Below are 17,291 nucleotides of genomic sequence, written 5' to 3'. Positions count from 1 at the left end.
ACAGCTTTTTACTGGCTAGGCTAATAGTTCAATGCCTTAAAAAGCGTCGTGCAGCCTAGAGAGGTAGCACGGGCAATCCAGCATTCAGTAGCTCTAAAAGCGGCCAATAGGAGCTGCAAATCTAATACCACCAGCAGAAGCAAAGAGGGAGAAATATAGCTCTTAGCTTGCCTATTTCCCACAATTAGAAGCTTTCAAAAGAAACAGAAGCACACAGATGCTCGCAGAAAGAGTTGCAAAGCCAAAAGAGGGCGGGCCCCGCCTTGGTCCTCTCTTTTATTCGGAGAAGGGGAAAGGGGAGGACTGGGGGCGGACCCGGGGTGACCGGCCAATGAGACACTGCTAAAGAGTCTGAGTTACATTTGGCTTTGCCCATGCTTGGAACAAAGGAGTTCAGAGCACATAGCAGAGGCAAGTCCTGGCTTGTCTTGGGGAGGGGGAAGGGAAGCTTGGAACAGGCAGCAACAGAGACACTATCCAGTCTCTTCAACATCTACTGAAGATTATTGAGAATGGTCTCACAGTGGTATGGGCCAGTTAACTCAGCACTCGTATCCCAACAGGGCTCTGGTATGTTCAGATTGCTTAAGTGTTCCCTGACCTAATCCTCTTCCACCAAGCATGTATTTTCCTTTCTCCACATTTTTCATGTGTCTCTGGGTTTTCTGAAGGATGGGATTGCTAGTAAAGACTGAGGCAAAGAAGGCATACCTATATATGTATTCTATAACATTCTATACAGTGTTTTCCTTGTCATAGAATCATGGAACACAGAATGGTTTGAGTTGAAGGAGCCTTAAACATCATCTAGTTTCAACCCCCCCTGCCGTGGGGAGGGACACCTTCCACTAGATCAGATTGCTCAGATCCCCATCCAATCTGGCCTGGGACACTTCCAGGACATTCACAAATTCTCTGGGCAACGTGTTCCAGTGTCTCACCACGCCCACAATAAAGAATATTTCCTGATATCTAATCCAAACCTACTCTCAGCCATTCCCCCTTGTCTTGGCACTACATGCTCTTGTACGAAGTCTCTCTCCACATTTCCTGTAGGCTCCCTTATGGTACTGGAAGGCCACAGTTAGGTCACGCCAAAGCCTTCTCTTTTTCAGGCTGAATAAATCCAATTCTCTCAGTCTTTCCTCATAGGAGAGGTGCTCCAATCCCTCCAATATTCTGGGTGCCCCTCCTCTGGACTCAATCCAACAGTTCCATGTCCTTCCTGTGCTGGGACCCCAGAGCTGGATGCAGCACTGCAGGTGGGGTCTCAGCAGAGCAGAGCAGAGCAGAGGGGCAGAATCCCCTCCCTGGCCCTGCTGCCCACGCTGCTTTGGATGAAGCTCAGGACACGTTTGGCTTTCTGGGCTGTGAGTGCCCATGGCTGGGTCATGTCCAGCCTCTCACCCAGCAGCACCCCCAAATCCTTCTGGGCAGGGCTGCTCTGATCTGTTCATCCCCAGCCTGTGCTGATACTGGGAACTGCCCCGACCCAGGTGCAGCACCTTGCACATGGCCTTGTTAAAACACACGAGATCACCACAGACCCACTTCTCAAGCTTTTCCAGGTGCCTCTGGAAGGCTTTCTTCAGGTCTGATAACTGCACCACTCAGGTTGGTGTCATCTGCAAACTTGCTGAGAGTGCACTTGATCCCTCTGTTTAACTCTAATGAAGATATTAAATAACACTGGTCCCAGTGCAGACCCTTGAGCGACACCACTTGTCCCTGATGTCCATTGGGACTCTGAGCCATTGACCACTACCCTCTGGATGCCATCATCCAACCAATTTCTTATCCATCTAACAGTCCACCCATTGAATCCCTCTCTCCAATTTAAGAGAGAAGGATGTTGTAGGAGACCATGTCAAAGGCTTTACAGAAGTCCAGATAAATGACATCTGTAACCCTTCTCTTGCCCACTAATGCAGTCACCCCACTGTAGAAGGGCACTGAATTGGTCAGGCAGGACCTGCCCATGGTGCAGCTGTGCTGCCTGTCCCGAACCACCGCCCTGTCCTACGTGTGCCTTAGCACAGCTTCTGGGAGGATCTTCCAGTGATCTTCCCAGGCACAGAGGGAAGGCTGACAGATTGGTAGTTCTCAAGGTCCTCCCTTCTACTCTTTTAAAAGATGAGTATGATGTTTTCCTTTTTCCAGTCACCAGGGACTTCACCTGATTGCCATCAGTTTTCAAATATCATGGAGAGTGGCTTGGCAAGTACATCACGCAATTTTCTCAGGGTTCTGGGATGCACCTCATCTGGTCCTTTAGTCTTCTGTATGTACACGCAGGTTCTTTCCCTTTCACCAGCGGGACTGAGAACACTCTCTGGCCCAAAGAGCCCAAGTTTTCCCTAGCAGTATCATTTCCTTTCTCATGGAAGATCAGCAGGGATATTAGTCAATGAATCAGACAAGCTTCTGCAGTCCCTACACATTATCCCGGACAGAGAACCCTGGCAGGCAGCAAACCTCTCTAATTGATATGTCAGGTCAACAGATGATTGCTTCTGTCCCCTGCAGCAAAGAGTCACCCATTGCAATTAATCACTGTTTCCTCCTGGTGGAAATTGCACCGTTTAGGGTCAGGTGGACCAGATAGTTTGCTTGAAGGCGCATGAAGCTCCAACTCAGCTTTGAGGATACTGAACCTATAATGCAGCTGCAAGCCTTTAGCTAAGAGCCTTCCTCTTTGTACTTCCACCTGCTTCCAACTCTTCCATTCTCCAGAGGTTACGCATACCTTCACATTAGGGGTGAACACTGCCAGCTTCTTAGCTGCAGGTGGGGTTGGTGGCTTTTCAAGCTGTTGAGTCTCAGAGAACATCCTGTCTGTCTCCCTTTCTTCTTCCCTTATGCTGTGCAGCCTGATCACTTCCTCTGGCAACTCCTCACCTTTGCAGCAAAGATCCTCCAAGACGTTACAGCTCCTGCAACAAATTAAAACCAAACAACAGATTTCTTATGGAAGCATAACAAATGTCAAAGTAGCTGCTGAAGTATAAATGTGTCTTCAGGCTGAACATCCTACTGTTATCAAAGAACTGTTTCACTTGCCAGAAATATCTTTCCCATATTACATATCTCAAACTTCTGCCACTGCATGCTATCACTATTTGTCCATGCAAGGATCCTCCTTCAGACCACATCTAAGGTGTAGCTCAGTTTCTGTGTAAAGGTAACTTATCATCACCTCTAACACCTTCACACAAAGACAGCCTAGCCTTACAGCCATAAAGTCAGTGCAGGGCTTCCATACAAAATTGAAACTAACAAACAAACAAAAAACCCCACTACAAAAAACCCCCAGTTTAATGCAAGTTACAGAAAGTTTTATATTAAATTTTTGACAAGGTACAAAGATTTTCATGCAGATCTGCTATGAAAATGACCATTAAGTGTAAGTCTGTGTCTGGGAATGATGATGCTCAAGAAAAGTTATCAGCATCTAGAGAAGATTTTACTGTAGTCTCACAGGTAGCTTGAAGCACTTTCTGTGAAAACACTATTTTGAAACAACTACAGATATATGATATAAATATGATCAGGGCATAGATATGATACAGGAACAGGGTTCAGATACTTGCCAAAACAGGGCTTCTGGTTTTTTTCAGGGTTGTAAGCAATGACTCAGAAAGGAGGATGTGAAACAAATGTGAAAAACTGCTGCAGAATCAGGCGAATGGTTATTCCACAGAGGGAACTCTAAGTAAAGCATTGCCCAGTCTCATACCATGATAACTCTAAGCTCTTTGTGAAGTGTTCCCACCTGAAGGTTACTTGAATGCCAAAGGAAGAAAATGTAGTGCCTTCATATTTTTGTGTATGAGCTCTGGTAGAATAATATATTAGTGGATCAGTTGTTGCACTAATGGGAAAAACTATGCTCAGAGATCCAAACTATTTTCTCAATAAATTCTTGACCTGTTCTGTAACTTCACTGATAGGAGCACATTTTACTTTCAAGGAAGTAAAAGGGGCAGCTCTGAGAGGAATGGCTTGTAAGAATCAGTGGTGAAACAAACTGAAGGAATACTTGTGAAAATGACTGGATTTCTAAATTCCACTTCTTATAATTATTATATTAATATACTTTACAGATATTGAGGTTATGGCCCTGCACAAATAGCCTTTTTTCTCTGCATACATTTTTTCCAAATCATACTTCCAGCCTAATGAGAACACTTTATATTGAAATTGGTGTTCACATTTGAAGCTCCTAAAGTCTTCCTGATCTAGTCATGCCATACACGGCATACTGTGTGCCATACAGGGCATGTTGTTTTATGGCACATTGTCCTACCTCTATTTCACTCTTACCACATCCTGGTCATCCAGAGCTTGGCTGTTCCTGAGACATTTTTTCAAACACAACCTGGGACACCCTTCTCCACCGGTCAGCCCTTGTCTGTGAAGTCCTGACTAGTGAGAAACTATGAGGAGGCATGTGCTTGCGTTTTATTCAGATAAAAAGCCCTATTATTTGACTGGCCTAGAGGTCTCCATGTAGGTGAGCTACAGCTGTGTGAAGAGTTTATTGCCTGTTCAGCAGTGGTGCAGTTGGGTGCAGCATCTGCTTCCACTGGGAGAGTAGACAGGAATGTGCTTTGGCTAGGAACTGGACCTCTCTTGTCTTATATAGGAGCTGGAGAGGAACAAATGGCATGAAGCAACTATGTTCATGCAGCACAAGCCATGCAAACGGACTATGTTCAGTGAATGACATTGTGGGCTGCTGCTTTGATGGCTGATTAGGAGGTTGGAGTTGTACGGATGATACAAGTCTTTGAGTTGTGTCAGTCATGCCTAACTGGGCACAAAGGAAAACATGATAGGCTATGAAATCCAGGTTGTTGGATGTACTGTGCTACTGATTGTCTGTGGAGTTATTGAGACAGGGTTTGAGTCAAAAACAGATACATGGTCTTCTCTAACACGATTCAGGCACACAAGGTATAGGAAGTGTTTCTTTCTGGAGTGTTCCCTGTTCCTGGTTTGGTAAGAGGATGACTCAATATTCTATGGTAATAGAAATATATTTTGTGTAGCATGATGATGTGAACTTGTGAGATAAGTGCTGGTGCAAGAAAACACCTTTTTCTGTTCCCACTGATCTTCCAGGTGACTGCTTAAGTGCTTCTCGTTGATAGCACTCAAGGCAAAGACTGCGTTATTAACCTTAAGATTGTTGAGAGAGGCTGTAAATACATCCAGGCTCAGTCAGGCTCTTTATCTGTAAATAGAGAACATCCTTTCACCACCTGCATTGCCATTAATTGATGTGATCTCCACACAGAAAGCACTTAAATACACCTATGAACTGTGGTTTTTTTTCAGCACTGACATGACTTATCTTTCAAGATAAGTATTGTTTGAAGTAAAGACAAGTTTGAAATAGATGTCTCAGTTCAATACCAGTTTCTCAGTTCATTTTATCCTGATGGTATCTTAATGGAAATTGAGTGCTTGCTTATGGTAATTTCAGTTGGAAGAAATATACAACATTTTTCTCTTAGTCATCTATAGAGTTAGAATTTGTACTGCTGTCTGAAGTTTTTGCAATTTAAAATCATGAGCCACATGGTACTTGTCAGTGGAATACTTTTGTTCTGAGACTCTAGACTTAGGAGCCAAGTAGTTACTGCTCTTTGTTAGTTTGAGCTAAACAGCAGCAAATAAAAAATTCAGTGCTGAGTTCCTTGGCAGAGTCTTGTGCAGAAGATAATTCAAAGAATCACAAGTGGCTGAGCCTCATCAGCACCTCTGGAGATCACTCTGTCCATCATCACGGTCAATGACAGCAAGTTAATCACAGCCTTGAACAGGCAGACGGGTTCTAAAACCTCCCTGTAAATAACATTTTAATACTTCTAGTCTGAGCTTCTAGTCTGTGCACTTCTGAATAGAATTTGTCTCTACCTTCCCCGTATCCTCCCATGAGGAACTTGAAGGTCAGAGAAAGTGTAACTCCCTGATGAAAAAAACTGGCAGACATAACAACAGATGAGGGAGGAGAAGGCTGAGGTGCTCAATAGCTTTTTCCCCAGTCTTCACTGGCAATCTGTTCCCACACCTCTGGAGTGGATGGGGAGCAAAGTCCTCCCACTCTAAGAGAAGATCAGGTTTGGGACTACTTGAGAAACCTGGACACACATAAGTCTAAAGAACCTGATGAGATACATCCTAGAGGTGAGTGGAAAAGGAAACATGGTACCCATCCTTTAAAAGGGTAGAAATGAGGACCCTGAGGAGTCCTCTGCTCTGTGCCTGAGTAGAGCATAGGACAGATCTACCTAGAGAAGGTGCTATGGCACATGGAGGATTCAAGATAGCCAGCACAGCTTCACCAAGGGCAAGTCTTGCCTGACCAGCCAAGTGGCCTTCTATGATGGAGGCACCAGATCAGTGTGAAAGGAAGGGATAAAGATGATATTTATTTGGACTTCTGTAAAGCCTTTGTAACAGTTCCCCACAACATCCTTCTCTCTAAATTGGAGAGAGAGGGATTCGATGGGTGGGCTGTTCAGCGGACAAGGCTGCATGGCAGCATCCGGAGAGTAGTGGTCAACAGATCAATGTCTGGCTGGAAATCAGTGATAAACGGTGTCCCTCAGAAGTCCATGTTGGGACTGGTTCTGTTTACTATCTTCTTCTATGATACAGACAAAAGGATCAAGCACCCTCAGGAAGTTTGCAGATGACACCAACCTGAGTGGTGCAGTTGACACACCTGAAGGATGGGATGCCATCCAGAGGGACCTGGATAAGCTCAAGAAGTGGATCCATGGGAATCTCATGAGGTTTAACAAGACCAAGTACAACTTGGGCAACCGCATGTATCAGCACAGGCTGGGGATGAACAGATCAGAGCAGCCCTGCCCAGAAGGACTTGGGGGTGCTGGTGGGTGAGAGGCTGGACATGACCCAGCCATGGGCACTCACAGCCCAGAAAGCCAAACGTGTCCTGGGCTGCATCCAAAGCAGCGTGGGCAGCAGGGCCAGGGAGGGGATTCTGCCCCTCTGCTCTGCTCTGCTGTGGTGAGACCCCACCTGCAGTGCTGCATCCAGCTCTGGCGTCCCAGCACAGGAAGGACAAGGATTTGTTGGGGTGGTCCAGAGAAGGGCACAAAGATGATCTGGAGCCACATAGAGGCTGGAGCACCTCTCCTATGAGGAAAGAGTAAGGGTTGGGTCTCAGCTTGGTGAAAAGAAGACCTTGGGGTGACCTTATTTGCAGCCTTTCAATATTTAAGGGGGCTTATAAGGAAGATTAACACAGACTGTTTTTGGAGGGCCTGAAGCAATAGGGCAAAAGGTAGCACATTTAAAATAAAAGGGTAGATTCAGACTAGATGTAAAGAAAACATTTTTTACAATGAGGTGTTAAAACAATGGAACAGGTTGCCAGAGACCTTGTGCATGCCTCATCCCTGGAAACATTCAAGGTCAGATTGGATGGGGCTCTAAGCAACCTGATCTAGGCGAAAATGTCTCTGCTTATTGCTGGGGAGTTGGACTAGATGGCCTGAAAAGGTCCCTTCCAACACAAAATATTCTATCATTCTATGAAGTTGGAGAAGCAACAGATCTCCCCAAATCTCCTATCCCTTTTTCCAGGTTGACAGAAGGCTGGGGGGCTCTGCTGAACCTAACCCAATATACAAATCTCTTCCCTATTTTATTTGGGATCCAAAACTGGACCCAGCAATTCATAACCACCTCACAAGGGCTGATCATTAAAAGGGAAAGGATAACTTCCCTGGATCTGCTGTATCTGCCTTTACCAGTATAGCCAAGCATTTTGCTGGGTTTCTTTGCTGCAATACTGTTTCCCAGGTAACAGTTACAGAATAACTTAGGTTGGAAAAGATATTCAAGATCATCAAGCCCAAGCACTGATCAAATACCACCATGCCCACCAAACTACAGCACGAAGTGCCACATCTACTTGTTTTCTGAATGCTTCCAAGGATAGTGACTCCACCACTCACTGGGCAGCCTGTTCCAATGCTTAACCACTCTGCCAGTGAAAAAATTTTTCCTAATATCCAACCTGGACCTTCCTTGGCACAACTTGAGACCATTCCCCTTCTCCTATTGTTAACTGCCTGGAAGAAGAGACTGATCATCATTTCTCCACAACCTTTCAGGTAGCTGTTCAGAGTGAGTCTGTCTCCCCTGAGACTTTTTTCTCCTGTCTAAACAAGCCCAACTCCCTTAGCTGTTCCTCACAGGATGTACTCTGGAACCTACACAGCTCTGTTACCTTCTCTGGACATGCTCCAGCATCTCAAAGTCTTTCTTGGAGTAAAAGGCCCAGAACTGAACACAGAATTTGAGGTGTGGCCTCACCAGTGCCGAGTACAGGGGGACAATCCCTGCCCTGGTCCTGCTGGCCACACTGTTGCTGGTACAGGCCTGGATGCCATTGGCCTTCTTGGCCACCTGGGCACACCCTGGCTCATGTTCAGCTGCTGGCACCAGCACGCCCAGGTCCTTTTCCTGTGGGCAGCTTTGCAGCCACTCTGCCCCAGCCTGTGGCACTGCCTGGGGTTGTTGTGACCCAAGGGCAAGACCCGGCATTGGGCCTTGTAGAACCTCACACCACTGGCCCTGGCCCATCAATCCAGCCTGTCCAGATCCTTCTGCAGAGCCTTCCTACCCTCCAGCAGGTCAACACTCCCACCCATCTTGGTGTTATCTGCAAACTGGCTGATGGTGCACTCAATGCCCTCATCCAGGTCATCCATAAAGACATTAAACAGAACTGGCCCCTGTACTGAGCCCTGGGGAACACTGCTGGTGACCGGCCACCAGCTGGATGTAACTCCATCCACCACCACTCTCTGGGCCTGGCCATACAGACAGGTTTTTACCCTGTGAACAGTGTGTCTGTCTAAGCCATGAGCAGAGAGTTTCTCCAGGAGAATGTTGTGGGAAACAGTGTCAAAGGCTTTACTAAAGTTCAAGTAGAGATATCCACAGCCTTTTCCTCATCCTCTAAGGTTGTCACCTGGTCATAGAAGGGATCGGGTTGGTCAAGCAAGACGTGCATTTCACAAACTCTTGATGGCTAGGCCTGATCCCCTGGTTTTCCTGTAAATTGGTGATTAGTCCTAAGGCCTGTATAGGGTAGTAATGAAAAGTAATAATTTACTGCAGTTTTCCTGGATAAGTGAGTAGCGTGAAACTTGAGCTAGCAAAAGAGATTTTGCTTAACAACACATATTGGAATCGATTTTGCCTCTTTGATTCAGAAACTTGGGCTGGGATTGGAAGTCCGTGAAGCCGTAACTCAATGTTTTCACCTTTTGCTTTTTCCCCATTGACTTTTTCCTGAAGGAACAGGTAGATAATGTTGCTCTGTTAAAAGAGGCCAGAGATCAAAATGCTGCACAAACTGTCCCTGTCTTGCAGCAAAGTTACTCAAGAAATAATTCCAATAGTCACACTGAATTGAACATTCTGTAGTTGGTTGTTGTCTCTCCTTATGATAGGTGAGCCAGAGTCTGGTTACTGGGGGATCTCCGCATACCATAAACCTTGAAATCTAGCAAAATGGGTGGTTTCACAGAAATTACTTTTCAGAACTTAATCATATTGACATTCACAAATGGTACTAACATGTCTAAAGGCTATAGGGACTAGTGGGGAGGTCACTACCGCACCGCCACAGCAGAGCTGTCAGGCATTTTGGGTATCAGGGGCTGAAGACCCACAATTTCTTATCTTAGTATGAGTAGGCAGAAAATCTGCACCGTGATTATGTTGAAGCTGCAGCTGTGTCTGATATAACTATGGATTCACAAAAAGTGAGTCTGGATCATGAAGAGACCCTGTCTCAGGTCTGTCCTACAGAGGTCACTGCAAACCCACTTCTGAGACAACTGCAGTGCTGGTTTGCAGTATTATCATGCTAACACTGAATGCAGGCTGAAGTGTCTTTGTCTATGAACATATTTATTTACATCTCTCACCTGTTTGCACAGTGACAAATAAAAATGTCATGTATCCTTCACAGAGAGATTCAGTGTAACTTTGAGAGAAAGACATTAGTAAACATTGTGTTTTGACTTAATATCTCTGAGCCAGGAAAAGGAAAAAATTAGGACTCCAGCTCATTTTGTCTTTCAAAGATGGACACTGAACTCTAACTTAGAATAAAACTTGCAGTTCTTGGACTTCTGATTTTCTCCTACCTTAAGGAGATTTGCAATTTCACAGATGTCTGTGACATTGTTTCTATGAATTTTGGCGAAAGCTTTTTACGGTTTGTTAATATTGAAGAGAGGTGAAATAAAGCTTTTCAAATTAGAAAAAAGCTAATAGTACCTTTGAAAAACCAGTTTCAACACTTGGATTGAACCTCAGACTGCATTTAGGGAAAAGTTATCTTAGATGCTAACCCTCATTTAACGGCAATGTGATTATATTGAATAAAAGGTTTCTTTTTCTGGATGACTGTTCAAGTGTTTATCTACAGTGTCAGAATGCAAGTGGTGAAAGAAGACATATTGATTTTTTTCCCCTGACACTGTTTTAGGAACATGGTTTCCAAACCACTGAAATAAGCTTTAGGAAAAAAGCCCAGTTCATGCTTCTGCCTATATCCTACATTAGTATTTGCAAAGTTTATACTAAAGGAGAACATGCAGGCTCACAGCTGGTATAGGACCTCAAAGTGTTTTATTTAGACCTTGATTCATGAACTTAAGGAAGTTCCAGCTTTGGCTGCAGTGGGGCTCTGCAGCCAGTGCTTGGAGTGACTGTGTGTCCTGTGTTTTTCCATGGCATTAGAGCATCTGCACCTGGGATGGGGCAACCTTGGATGTGTGTACAGACTGGAAAGCAGTGCCACAGAAAGGGACCTGGGGCGGTCTTGGTTGATGACAAGTTGAACATGAGTCAGCAGTGCCTGGCTGCCAGGAGGGCCACTTGTGTCCTGGGGGCATCAGGCACAGCATCACCAGCCGGGCAAGGGAGGGGATTGTCCCGCTCTGCTCTGCTCTGGGGCGGCCTCACCTCCAGTGCTGGGGCAGTTTTGGGTGCCACAGGATAAGAAAGATATAAAGCTATTGGAGAGTGTCCAAAGGAGGGCCACGAGGATGGTGAAGGGTCTGGAGGGGAAGCCGTAGGAGGAGCAGCTGAGGGCACTTGGTCTGTTCAGCCTGGAGCAGAGGAGACTGAGGGGAGACCTCATAGCAGTCAACTTCCCCATGATGGGGAGAGGAGGCAATGGTTTTAAACTGAAAGAGAGTAGATTTTCTTGGATACAAGGATTAAACGTTTTACAATGAGGGTGGTGATACACTGGAACAGGTTGCTCAGGTAAGTTGTGGCTGTCCCATGACTGGAAGTGTCCAAGGTCAGGTTTCACACCCTGATCTAGTGAAGGATGCCCCTGTAGTGAGTCATCATTATCTTTAAATGTCCCGTCTAGCCATAACCATGGTATGATTCTATATTTTGTAGATAATAAACACCACAGAGGATTTTAAAGTTTGCTTTAGAGTATGTAAAAAGCCCTGTATGCATAGTGAAATGCAGAATATTGAAAAAGGATACTTGAATACAGACACTTCATAATAAGAAAAGGTGACTCAGGAGTCAGCCATGCTTGAATATATCCACTTTATGACTGTTACTTGAGTAAAGCTATCAGCATCCTTTGTTGCTAAAACAGTGAAGGAGTATAGTAAGAAACAGAATATTCTGAGAGTGAAACTGTGTTATAATAGCTGCTCTGTCTTGAGCTGAATAATCATAAAAACCTAAAAAAATCACCTAATGATCCTATTATGCCATGTAACAGAAATAATCATACAACTTGTGATTATAACAGGCAATTAAAGACAGAGGTGGCTGGGTTTTTTCCCCCTGCTATTTATATTACTGATTTATTAGTTTAGGCTGAAATGAAAAGATTCACCAAGGAATGTTAAGAGTTGGCCAACATCAAAAAACATCACCCAGAGCAGAAAGGACAGTAAAATTCTATTCTGTTAAGACCTGAGGTGCTTGTGGTCTTTCAAAGTACAGGTTTTGAGGAGCCCAGCAAGATCTGAGTAGAAAAATGTGATGTCAAGCTCTCAGTAAATAAGACTCGGTACCTCTTTCTCATGTTTGGGTGCCCTTTTCTTACTCTTCTCTCTTTCACAGTATATCAGGGCCAATAGGCCAGTCCTGGCAGGTCAAATATATTCCATGGAATGAGGCACTCCAAACAGTATAAATACACCTGCCACAGGAGAGAAGCTGACTGAAGAGGCAGTCTGCAGTTTACCCTCTCCCAGACACTGTAACATCAAAGCTGAGAAGCACCTCTGAATGTATTAATGGTGCAGCAATGAAAGTTAATTAGCATCTACTTTAGAGATCAGGTTTCATTTGTGCCAATACACAAAGGCATATGCTCTGAAAAATCATTAGCTTGGGGAAAGTCCTTCTGTCTATCCATGCTTTTGAGCCAGACAGCATTTCTTTTTGTATATTCCTTCTTTCCTAGTGTCTCTACCTTGTGAGATACCAAACCCCATGTCTGCAGTCCAGCTAATCACTTAAAACTTGTTTAATTTTAAGTTTTTTTTATCTTTCTCTATTGAAAACAAACCAATTCAAGTCTTTGAAATCTTTCCCTGTAATAGTAACATGCAGTGCCGTGAAAATTCCAGAAAAAAAAAAAAAGGGGTCAGTGCAACAAAAATGTTCATAAGTATTGACAGTCATTACTAGCAGGCAGTATTGTTGTATTTTAATGGGTATAGGCTTTCATTAGACATTGATATGATTACTTTTGATTGGATTGTTGAGTTTATATATGTGCATATGTGTGTACATATATCCTCTCTAGAGATATGGTATCTCTTGAAAAAATAGGTGATGCTAAAGTTCTTGGATGTCGACAAGAAAGAAAACAATGACACAATATTTTATAAAGGTTGTTTGTATTTAATTTTCCTGTTTCTCTGTGGTCAGGTTTTTCCACACTTTATGTACCCCCATGTTATGCATGGAGACATTTTATGCATGACAACATTTTATGTTGTCAGAGTTGTCAGGAAAAAAAAGAACCATATTAGCACATATGACACTTTGAATCTAACCCAGCAACAACAAGCAGTCTGAATTCAGCTGCACAAGAAATAATTGATAAGTATTGCTGGAAGTCAGGACTCAGTCTTCATTAGAGGTGTAATCAGGAAGCTAGAAAAGGAAAGGAAGGAGATCTCATTAAGTATTAGAGCACTTCTCTGGAAATCTTGGAAGATTTTTCTTCTACAGCTAAAGCTCACTGGATTTGCTTGTCTAATCCTTATATTGTAGAATTTTACTGACACTGTGATTTTTTTGAGTCAGCTCCATTTAAATCCATAAATGCCAGAGATTTTTGTGGAACTGTAAACCCCTTCATTTACAGAGCACAGAATTAAGTTGCTTTTAATTAAGAGATTTTAAAAGAGAGCTTTAAGTGTCCTTAAAAAATTAATTAAGAATATAAAAAAGTAATATTTTGGGAGGATCAGAATGTGTTTTTAGCAATGTGAAGGAAATAGATAGAAATGTACCTAAATTGCTTATGCTTATGGATAAGTATTGCCAAGCTGACAAAAATTAGTGAAGTGCATAGGCATACCATAGAGTAGAATTTTGAGTAGTATAACAATAAGTAAAATACAGCTTATTAATAAACTTAGGTGCACTTGTGGATTTTTGATCATTTCTGAGACACATTGTATCCCCAGAAAGAGTGGAACCTGTGACTTGGTTTTACTCTTTTCTGTTTAGGGTTCTTTAAACTAGAGCAGAGTAGTATAATAGGGAATTGGCAACAGTTGTAAGGGGTTTTTTGTGCAATGTAGACTCATGCAGCTTAGAATAACAAACTCCAATGATATTTAGTAAAGACTGTAGTATTACATAGATCATCATGGCTGTTTTCATACACTTTACAAATGGATAAAAAGGGAGAAGTTGTTAGCATTGCTTTACATAAATTCAAGGCAAGACTCAGGAGATGAGTTTCCAATCCGCTATTTCCCTGTAGTTCTTACAGAGCTAATTAAATGTGAAGATATGTTGATACAGTTATGTGAACTAGGCTGGGCATATGAGTGAGTACTGTTGTGAGAGCAAAGTCAGGTAAGTCAGTAATTTGACACTTGGCTAGCATATAGACGACTCTCTTATTTCTTACATATGTCTAAACACAAAATTTTGAGAGTACTGTGTGACCAGCCATATATCTGCACTTTGATTTAACTTCAGTAGAGGCTATAGGAGTCCTAATTCCAAGTAGAGAAACACTGTTTTAGGGAGCATATTCAACAATGCAGAAGCAGAAAACATAAGAAATAAATTCTAACAGTAAAATATATGATCCTAGGAAAAAGTTAGATTTCTATCAGAATGAATTGCATGTAAAATTGAACAAAAAAAGAGTAGCATCAAATTGTTTGCATGTTCTTTTTAAATTGCACATCTCCCCATAATGGAAATACACTAAAACAATGAAAAGAAGGGAGTGTGGATGATTTTCTTAAGGACATAGCAGAGAGTACAAAGTCAAGACACCTTTTACCTGGGCTTCATGGAGACGACTGTTGCCTCTTTCCAGGTAATGGGCTTCCCGTGGCAATACTATACATGCAGCACCATAACTTCATCCATGTGCCTCCCCCAGAACCCTTTCTTTGGGAAGAGGCACACTGGCTGCTGGAGATAGCCATGTTTGGGGTGAATTGTTCAATATCTGATTGATCAAGAACCTACTTTTTAGTGTGTTTTCCACCAGTATTTTCTGAACTATTAGTTTCTTTGGTAGAAGTCCAAAGGTACTATAAAGAAGAAAGCTAACTACACACATGACAGTATTTATTACAGGGTATGAAGTAAAATTTAACATTAAAAATCATTGTTGAGGTGAGTAGGCACAGAAACAAGAGTAGGAGAAAAATTGCAGTGGTATGTGCATACCACTGAAGTGATTAATAAAATGCTTACTCTCCCAAACAAGAAAATTGAGTTTCAACATTGTACTTATCTGCTGTTCAATCTAAAATTGCTGGGGCCTACAAAAGAAATCATTATTAGTATCAGAAGATCTTACTGTAGGACAAACAGCAGTTCCACTTTATCACAGCATTTTCTTCTAAGGTTTCTAAGTGGACTGTGGGAAATTTCCTTCTTTTTTTCTTACTTTGCCCTCAATTAGCATCCTACCTATAATGCTATTTCTAGCAATGCCATTCATCAGTGGATATTGGGAAATGGATGTCATGGTAGCCTGAAATCCCTTATAGTCTCTCAATGGAAATTAGACATGTTTGATTTAGAATACTTTGGTCCACATCAAACTCAATTTGACTTCAAATGCAGTTCAGGCATGAAGACAGAGGTTCCCAAGCAAATGTGGTCCCTCTGTTCTCTTCACCTAATTGTCAATGTACATGATATTCCCACTTTGTGACCTGAACCCGATTGTATGAAATATGTAGAAAAAGTGTCAGTTAAGTATTGGTATATGACTGTCCTAGCTAAACTCCACTGCTGATATTATGTCTTTTCACTGATTAATTTATGAGAGTTGGAAAACTTACTCTACTCATCAGTCTCAGTTCCAGCTTCTTCAGGTGCATTGTAGGAATGTAGAACTCCCTTGCAATTAACTTTCATCTAATAATTTTATTTTCTGATCCTAAAGGTACATGGTATCATCACATACTGTCATAGTGACTGCATTCTTCTGCAAAGGTTCTGCATGTGTGTTCATACCATACAAAACTAGACTACAATTTAAATAAACTAATCCTGTCTACCAGCACCAGCTTTGTCTGTATAAGAATGCTGGAGAATCAAACTCAATTTCTTTGGGGAGGTAAATAGAATGCATATATTTTTTTCATATTTATTCCACAGACAGATTTCTTTCTACCTGACCACTTACATGTAAGAGTGGGAATGGAACATGCTTTATACATCTCGTCAATTCACAATGAAGGGAGAGTTGGTGGAGCTGTAAGGAGAGGAACTGATTTGTTATAAGGGTATCTAGATGCTGTAAGGAGCTTTGGAGATCTTAGCAATATGGTCTTTATAGTGTTGGTTTCTTACAGTGTGGAGGAGAAATATATTATCCCATCCTCTGTGTAGCAAGTAAAACCCACTACAAAAGTAATATTTATGAATTGTGGATATGGAAATGGGAAACTGAATTACGCAGAAAAAAGCTTTGTGGCCCTGCTATGTCATGACAGTATCAGACAGCCCTCCTTGATCTCATGTGAGGAGCAGGTAAATGCAACCTGTGACCTGTGATTGGAAAGATGGAGAAAATGGATCAGACCCCAGAACTTACGCCCATAATCCCCTATTTTTTCTACTAAACAGAGGTATCAGCCCTGAGATGCTGGACCATGGATGATGGCAAACAGCCCCCTTGAAGAGCTCCCCCTTGCTAGGAAGTCAGTCTAAGCTAAGATGGGAGAGGTGCAAGACTTGCTTTTGCACCTAAACCAGGAAAAACCGGTTTGATGATATTTTAATATACTTGTGTCAGTAAAAGATTTCTATTATACACTATGTTATCTGAGATGGAATTCAGTGACTGTCTTTATTTTTTGTCATATCACTGTAACTACCAAAAAAATTGTTCTCATTTACACAGCAACTGTGAAAACAGAATAGATATGAAATGGAAAATCTGAGGTAAAATTATAGAATTAGACCAAGAGTGCTAGTTAGCAAGATTTTTTTTTTTACCTGTTGCCACTAAAAAGTTTTTTTTGAAAAAGCTACTGCATATCTGTTTGCATCTGAAAAGTGAATGTTCAAACTTGTGTTCAAATCAGTATGTCCGAGGCATCAAGAGACAAGACCTCCTAATTCAATTAGTGTTCTCTAACCAATTATCATTGTATTCTAGGTACTCTTGAGATTTTTTGTTTTCAAAGGTATCTTGTGCTCACATTAAACTGACTGCCCCAAGTTCGAAGGTGTTTGGGTCAAATATTTTTTTAGTTTTGCTACAGAAATGCAACAAAATTAATTTGTCTAACAGTCCTGCTACATAGTATCTTTTTCCTAAAACTCAGTTCTGCTGCTACCAGTACGCAGAAGAAAGAGATAAGAAAAACTAAAACCAGCTGTATCTTTGGGTCGTCACATTCCTTATTCTCTGTTCCCTCTGCTACAACGGTTTTCCTCTGGACCCTGAAAAAAATAATCTGAGTTTCTATAAATTATGCTTCAATGCCAAGAGAGTAATTTCCTCTCTCAAAAAGGCCTCCAAA

The sequence above is a fragment of the Coloeus monedula genome, assembly GCF_965178545.1.
Source record: "Coloeus monedula genome assembly, chromosome: Z".
Lineage (NCBI taxonomy): Eukaryota > Metazoa > Chordata > Aves > Passeriformes > Corvidae > Coloeus > Coloeus monedula.
The sequence above is the reverse complement of the archived record's forward strand: the minus strand, read 5'-3'. Positions refer to the sequence as shown.